The sequence below is a fragment of the Arachis hypogaea genome, chromosome 9 (assembly GCF_003086295.3).
Source record: "Arachis hypogaea cultivar Tifrunner chromosome 9, arahy.Tifrunner.gnm2.J5K5, whole genome shotgun sequence".
NCBI lineage: Eukaryota > Viridiplantae > Streptophyta > Magnoliopsida > Fabales > Fabaceae > Arachis > Arachis hypogaea.
The window spans coordinates 28,997,769-29,005,359 of NC_092044.1; the positions used below are offsets into that span (position 1 = coordinate 28,997,769).

General features: G+C 38.3%; 1 non-coding gene across 1 annotated transcript; it reads right to left on the reverse strand.

The window, feature by feature from the left end:
• Nucleotides 1-3,206: 3,206 nt before the first annotated feature.
• LOC112713465 (small nucleolar RNA R71) lies at nt 3,207-3,314 on the reverse strand. The gene has a single exon (XR_003158438.1). It is a non-coding gene; the product is annotated as a small nucleolar RNA R71 (small nucleolar RNA).
• Between the last annotated feature and the right edge of the window lie 4,277 nt (nt 3,315-7,591).

Consider the following 7,591-nt stretch of genomic DNA (forward strand, 5'->3'; position numbering starts at 1 on the left):
ACTCTTGGGAGGCTGGCCATTCGGCCATGCTTAGACCTTCTTCTCTTATGTATTTTCTACAGTGGAGTTTCTACACCTCATAGATTAAGGTGAAGAGCTCTGTTGTTCCTCATGAATTAATGCAAGTACTATTGTTTTTCTTTCAATTCACACCTACTTCTTCTCCAAGATATACTCTCGTACTTAATTCAGTTAAGTCAGAATGAAGGGGGTGACCCGTGACAATCACCCACTATCTTCGTTACTCGCTTAACCAAGATCCGCGTGCCTGACAACCACAAAGTGGTCTACATGAAGTTTAACATAGTCATTAGATGACAGCAGGAGTATATTCTCTTGAGTATCTGGTCCACGGATTCAGATCGCCTCTCCTAACAATAGAGCATCCGAATTCGTGATTAGAACCTTCGTGGTATAGGCTAGAACCAATAAACAGCATTCCTGAGATCCAGAAAGTCTAAACCTTATCTGTGGTATTCCAAGTAGGATCTGGGAAGGGATGACTATGACGAGCTTCAAACTCACGACTGTTGGGCACAGTGACAGTATGCAAAAGGATCAAGGGATCCTATTCCGACATAAGTGAGAACCAACAGATGATTAGCCTTGCGGTAGCTGTGCCTGGTATTTTTCATCCGAGACGAGAAATCTGACTGTTGATTAGCCATATAGAAACCGTAGCCAGATCATTTTAACTGAGAGGATCATACAGCTTGCCATGGAAGGGAGGATGCATGATTGGATGAAGACAATAGGAAAGCAGAGGTTCAGAAGCAACAAAGCATCTCCAAACGCTTATCTGAAATTCCCACCAATGAATTACATAAGTATCTCTATGTTATTTTCCATTTTATTTATCTTTTAAATATCAAATCCTCATAACCATTTGAATCCGCCTGACTGAGATTTACAAGATGACTATAGCTTGCTTCAAGCTGTCAATCTCCGTGGGATCGACCCTTACTTACGTAAGGTATTACTTGGACGACCCAGTGCACTTGCTGGTTAGTTGAGCAGAGTTGTGAAAAGTGTGATCACAATTTCGTGCACCAAGTTTTTGGCGCCATTGCCGGAGATTATTCGAGTTTGGACAACTGACGGTTCATCTTGTTGCTTAGATTGGGTAATTTTATTTTATGTTTAAGCTTTTTATTTTTATTCTCAAAAAATACAAAAAAATTTAATAAAATCATAAAAACCAAAAAAATTTTATTTTATGTTTAAGCTTTTTATTTTTATTTTTATCTTCAAGTTGTTCTTGACAATTTCCTTTGTTCAATCTCATAATTTTCCTGTTTTGTGTTTTATGTTATTTTTCGTATGCATTTTCAAAATCATAGTGTTTGAACATTCAAAATTTCTAAGATTGGTGTCTTGCATGTCTTTCTTTTCTTAAAAAAATTTCAAAAATATGTCCTTGATGTTCATCATGATCTTCAAAGTGTTCTTGGTGTTCATCTTGACATTCAAAGTGTCCTTGCATGCATTGCTTGTTTTGATCTTGCATTTTTATGTTTTATTTAATTTTGTTATTTTTCTCTCTCTTCATTAAAAATTCAAAAAATAAATATATATATATTTATATATATATATTTATGTAAATAATACAGAGAAATGAAGGTCCAGAATATAAGGCAGAAGAATCACAGAGAAAAAGAGCTCACTGGCGTTAAAACATCAGTAAAAAGGCAATTTGGGCGTTAAATGCCAGAATGGCTATCATTTTGGGCGTTTAACACCAGTAAAGGTACCATTCTGGGCGTTAAACGCGAAGAATGGGCAGCATTCTGGGCGTTTAACGCCAAATTGGGCAGCACTCTGGGCGTTTAGAAAAACGCCCAGTAAAGAAGGATTTCTGGCGTTTAACGCCAGTCAGGATATCTGGCTGGGCGTTAAACGCCCAAAAAGGCAGCCACATGGGCGTTAAATGCCAGAATGGATATCATTCTGGGCGTTTGATGCCAGGATGACACAAGGGAGGTAATTTCCTTTCCAATTCAAATTTTTTCAAATCTTCATGTTTTAATTCATAATTTTAAAATCTTATCTTTCCACATTTTCAAAAATCCTTGCCAACAATTAATGTTTTGATTAAAAAATTTGCAAGTTTGTTACTTTCTTGTTAAGAAAGGTTCAATCTTTTGAATTTTAGAATCATATCTTTTAGTTTCTTGTTAGTCAAGTCATCAATTTTAAAAATGAAATCTTTTTCAATCATATCTTTTCAATCATATCTTTTAAAAATCATATCTTTTTCAATCAAATCTTTTTCAATCATATCTTTTTAAATTTTGATTTCAAAATCTTTTTCTAACTTCTTATATTTTCAAAATTATTTTCAAACCTTTTTCAACTAATTACTATTTCTTATCTTTTTCAAACCACCTAACCACTTTTCCACTTCCAATTTTCGAAAATCACTAACCACTTTTTCAAAAATCATTTTAATTAAAACTAAAACAATTAGTGAATTAAAAATCTTTTTAATTTTAATTTTCGAATACTCTCTCTCTCATCTCTTTCTATTTATTTGCTAACACTTCTCTTCTACTTATAATTCAAACCCTCTCTCTCCCTTTGTGTTCGAATTCTTCTTATTTTCTCTCTACCTCATTCCTCTATTCTTCTTTTCTTTTGACACATCAAGGAATCTCTATACTGTGGCATAGAGGATTTCACTACTCCCTTTTGTTCTATTCTTTTTCATATGAGCAGAAACAGGGATAAAAACATTCTTGTTGAAGCTGATCCTGAACCTGAAAGGACTCTGAAGAAGAAGCTAAGAGAAGCTAAAAGCACAACACTCTGGAGAGGACCTTACAGAGAATTTAAAAAATGAAGCAGACATGGCAGCCGAACCCAATAACAATACTAGAGATGCAAGGAAGATGCATCTCAATTCCTGCCATTGGAGCAAACAACTTTGAGCTTAAGCCTCAATTAGTTTCTCTAATGCAGCAGAATTGCAAGTTTCATGGACTTTCATCGGAAGATTCTCATCAGTTTTTAGTTGAATTCTTGCAGATCTGTGATACTGTCAAGACCAATAGGGTTGATCCTGAGGTCTATAGACTTATGCTTTTCCCCTTTGCTGTAAGAGACAGAACTAGGATATGGTTAGACTCACAACCTAGAGAAAGCCTGAACTCTTGGGACAAGTTGATCAATGCTTTCTTGACCAAATTCTTTCCACCTCAAAGATGAGCAAGCTTAGAGTGGACATCCAAACCTTCAAATAGAAAGAAGGTGAATCCCTTTATGAAGCTTGGAAAAGATACAAGTAATTAACCAAAAGGTGTCCTTCTGACATGCTTCCAGAATGGAGCATCATATATATATTCTATGATGGTCTGTCTGAGTTGTCTAAGATGTCATTGGACCATTTTGCTGGTGGATATCTTCATCTAAAAACACCTGTAGAAGCCCAGGAACTGATTGAGATGGTTGCAAATAACCAGTTCATGTACACTTCTAAAAGAAATTCTGTGAATAATGGGATGACTCAAAAGAAAGGAGTTCTTGAGATTGATACTCTGAATGCCATATTGGCTCAGAACAAAATATTAACTAGCAAGTCAATATGATTTCTCAGAATCTGACTGGATTGCAAGCTGCATCCGGCAGTGCTAAAGAAGCCTCCTCTGAAGGAGAAGCTTATGACCCTGAGAACCCTGCAATAGAAGAGGTGAATTACATGGAAGAATCTTATGGAAACACCTATAATCCTTCATGGAGAAATCATCCAAATTTCTCATGGAAAGATCAACAGAATCCTCAACAAGGCTTCAATAATAATAATGGTGGGAGAAATAGGTTTGGCAATAGCAAGTCTTTTCCATTGTCTTCTCAGCAACAGACAGAGAATTCTGAGCAGAGCCCCTCTGGCTTAGCAAACATAGTCTCTGATCTATCTAAGGCCACTCTCAGTTTCATGACTGAAACAAGGTCCTCCATCAGAAATTTGGAGGCACAAGTGGGTTAGCTGAGTAAAAGAGTTACTGAAACTCCTCCTAGTACTCTCCCCAGCAATACAGAAGAGAAACCCAAAAGAGAATGCAAGGCCATAACTATAACCAAAATGGCCGAACATGGAGAGAGTGACAAGGCAGTGATTGAGGAAGACCTCAAGGGACGTCCACTGACTAATAAGGAGTTCCCTATTGAGGAACCAAAGGAATATGAGGCTCATAAAGAGACCATCGAGATTCCACTGAAGTTACTATTGTCATTCATGAGCTCTGATGAGTATTCTTCCTCTGAAGAGGACGAAGATATTGTTGAAGAGCAAGTTGCTCAGTATCTAGGAGCAATCATGAAGCTGAATGCCAAGTTATTTGGTAATGAGACGTGGAAGGATAAACCTCCATTGCTCATCAATGAACTGAATACATGGATTTAGCAGACATTGCCTCAAAAGAAACCGGATCCCGGAAAGTTCTTAATACCTTGCACCATAGGCACCATGAACTTTGAAAAGGCTCTGTGTGTCCTAGGGTCAGGTATCAACCTCATGCCACTCTTTGTAATGGAGAAGCTATGGATCTTTGAGGTACAAGCTACAAGAATCTCACTAGAGATGGCAGACAAATCAATGAAACAGGCTTATGGACTTGTAGAGGATGTCTTAGTGAAGGTTGAAGGCCTTTACGTCCTTGCTGACTTCATAATCCTAGACACTAGGAAGGATGAGGATGAATCAATCATCCTTAAAAGACCCTTCCTAGCCACAGCAAGGGCTGTGATTGATGTGGACAGAGGAGAGTTAGTCCTTCAATTGAATGAGGACTACCTTGTGTTTAAGACTCAAGGATCTTCTTCAGCAAATATGGAGAAGAAGCAAGAAAAGCTTCTCTCATTATAGAGTCAGACAGAGCCCCCACACTCAACTTCTAAGTTTGGTGTTAGGAGGCCACAACCATGCTCTGAGCATCTGTGAAGCTCTGTAAGAGCTTCCTGTCAAGCTATTGACATTAAAGAAGCGCTTATTGGGAGGCAACCCAATTTTATTTATCTACATTAATTACTTTTTCATTTTATTTTCCATTGTTATTATATGTCTTCTTTAGGTTGATGATCATGTGGAGTCACAAAAACAGCCGCAGCATTGAAGCAGGAATTAAAAAATAGCATAAAAAATAGCACACTCTAGAGGACGAGCTTACTGGCGTTTAAATGCCAGTAAGGATAGCAAAATGGGCGTTTAACGCCCATTCTGGCAATATTCTGGGCATTAAATGCCAGAAATGGCAGCCAGACTAGCGTTTAATGCCAGAAAAGGATGTCTGGTGTCTGGCTGGCGTTAAACGCCAGTAAGGGTAGTAGAATGGGCGTTTAGCGCCTAATCTAGCAGCATTCTGGGTATTAAACTCCAGAACTAGCAGCCAGATTGGTGTTTAATGCCATAAATACCACATAGAGGTCATTTAAACACCAGAAAGGTGCAGAAATGAGAAATCCTTGACACCTCAGAATTTGTGGACCCCACAGGATCCCTACCAACTCCAACTCACTCTCATTCCTCTTCACACCTTTCCATAACACTCTGCCCCAAAGACCATTCACCTATCAAATCCTACCCTCTTCCCCAAAATCTCTTCACCACTCACATCTATCCACTATTTTCCATCATACAACTCACCTACCCCACCCACTCAAATTAAAACTATTTTCCTCCCAAACCCAACCCTTATCACACAGATTCCCTCTCCCCCTTACCCTATAAATACCCCTCTTTACTCCTTCATTTTCACACATCACAAACACTCCCAACACCCTTGGCCGAACCACTCCTACACCTCCATCTCCTCTATTTCTTCTTCTCCTCCTCCTTTCTTTCTTCTTTTACTCGAGGACGAGCAAACCTTTTAAGTTTGGTGTGGAAAAAAGTATTGCTTTTTGTTTTTCCATAACCATTAATGGCACCTAAGATCGGAGAAACCTCTAGAAAGAGGAAAGGGAAGGCAATTGCTTCCATCTCCAAGTCATGGGAGATGGACAGATTCATCTCAAAGGTCCATCAAGACCACTTCTGTGAAGTTGTGGCCAAGAAAAAGATGATCCTCGAGGTCCCCTTCAAGCTCAAAAAGAGCGAATATCCGGAGATCTGACAAGAGATTCGAGGAAGAGGTTGGGAAGCTCTCACCAACCCCATCCAACAAGTCAAAATCTTAATGGTTCAAGAGTTCTATACTAATGCATGGATCACTAAGAACCATGATCAAAGTGTGAACTCGAACCCAAAGAATTGGCTCACAGTGGTTTGGGGGAAATACTTGGATTTCAGTCTGAAAACCGTGAGGTTGGCATTCAACTTACCAATGATGCAAGGAGATCTTCATCCTTTCACAAGAAGGGTCAACTTGGATCAAAGGTTGGACTAAGTCCTCATGGACATCTGTTTGGAAGGAGCCCAATGAAAGAGAGATTCCAAAGGCAAGCCGGTTCAACTGAGAAGGCTTGACCTTAAACCCATGGCTAGAGGATGGTTAGAGTTCATCCAACGCTCTATCATTCCCACTAGCAACTGGTCCAAAGTAACTGTGGATCAGGCTATCATGATCCATAGTATCATGATTGGAGAGGAAGTGGAAGTTCATGAGATCATACCTCTAGAACTATATAAGGTGGCTGACAAACCTTCCACTTTGGTGAGGTTAGCCTTTTCTCATCTCATTTGTCACCTATGCAATTCAGCTGGAATTGTCATAGAGGAAGACATCCTCATTGAAGAGGACAAGCCCATCACTAAAAAGAGGATGGAGCAAACAAGAGAGCCCACTCATAGACCTCAACAAGAACATGAGGAAGTCCCTCATCAAGAAATCCCTGAGATGCCTCAAGGGATGCATTTTCCTCCATACAACTATTGGGAGCAACTCAACACCTCTTTAGGAGATTTGAGTTCCAATATGGAGCAACTAAGGATAGAGCACCAAGAGCACTCCATTATCCTCCATGAAATTAGAGAGGACCAAAGAGCCATGAGGGAGGAACAACAAAGGCAAAGAAGAGATATTGAGGAGCTTAAGCACTCCATAGGATCTTCAAGAGGAAGAACTAGCCGCTGTCACTAAGGTTGACCCGTTCTTTAATTTCCTTGTTCTTATTTTTTTGTTTTTCATTTTTTTATGCTTTATGAGTTGACTATGTGTGTGTCTTTATTACATGATCATTAGTGTCTAGTGTTTATGTCTTAAAGCTATGAGTATTCCATGAATCCTTCACCTTTCTTAAAAGAAAAATGTTTCTATTTGCAAAAGAACAAGAAGTACATGAATTTTGAATTCCATCTTGAAATTAGTTTAATTATTTTGATGTGGTGGCAATACTTTTTGTTTTTTGAATGAATGCTTGAACAGTGCATATTTTTTATAGTGAATTTTATGAATGTTAAAATTGTTGGCTCTTGAAAGAATAATGAAAAAAGAGAAATGTTATTGATAATCTGAAAAATCATAAAATTGATTCTTGAAGCAAGAAAAAGTAGTGAAAAACACAAAGCTTGTGAAAAAAAGAAGAAGAAAGGGGGTGAAAAATAAAGAAAAAGAAAGAAAAAGAAAAAGCAAGCAGAAAAAGCCAATAGCCCTTTAAA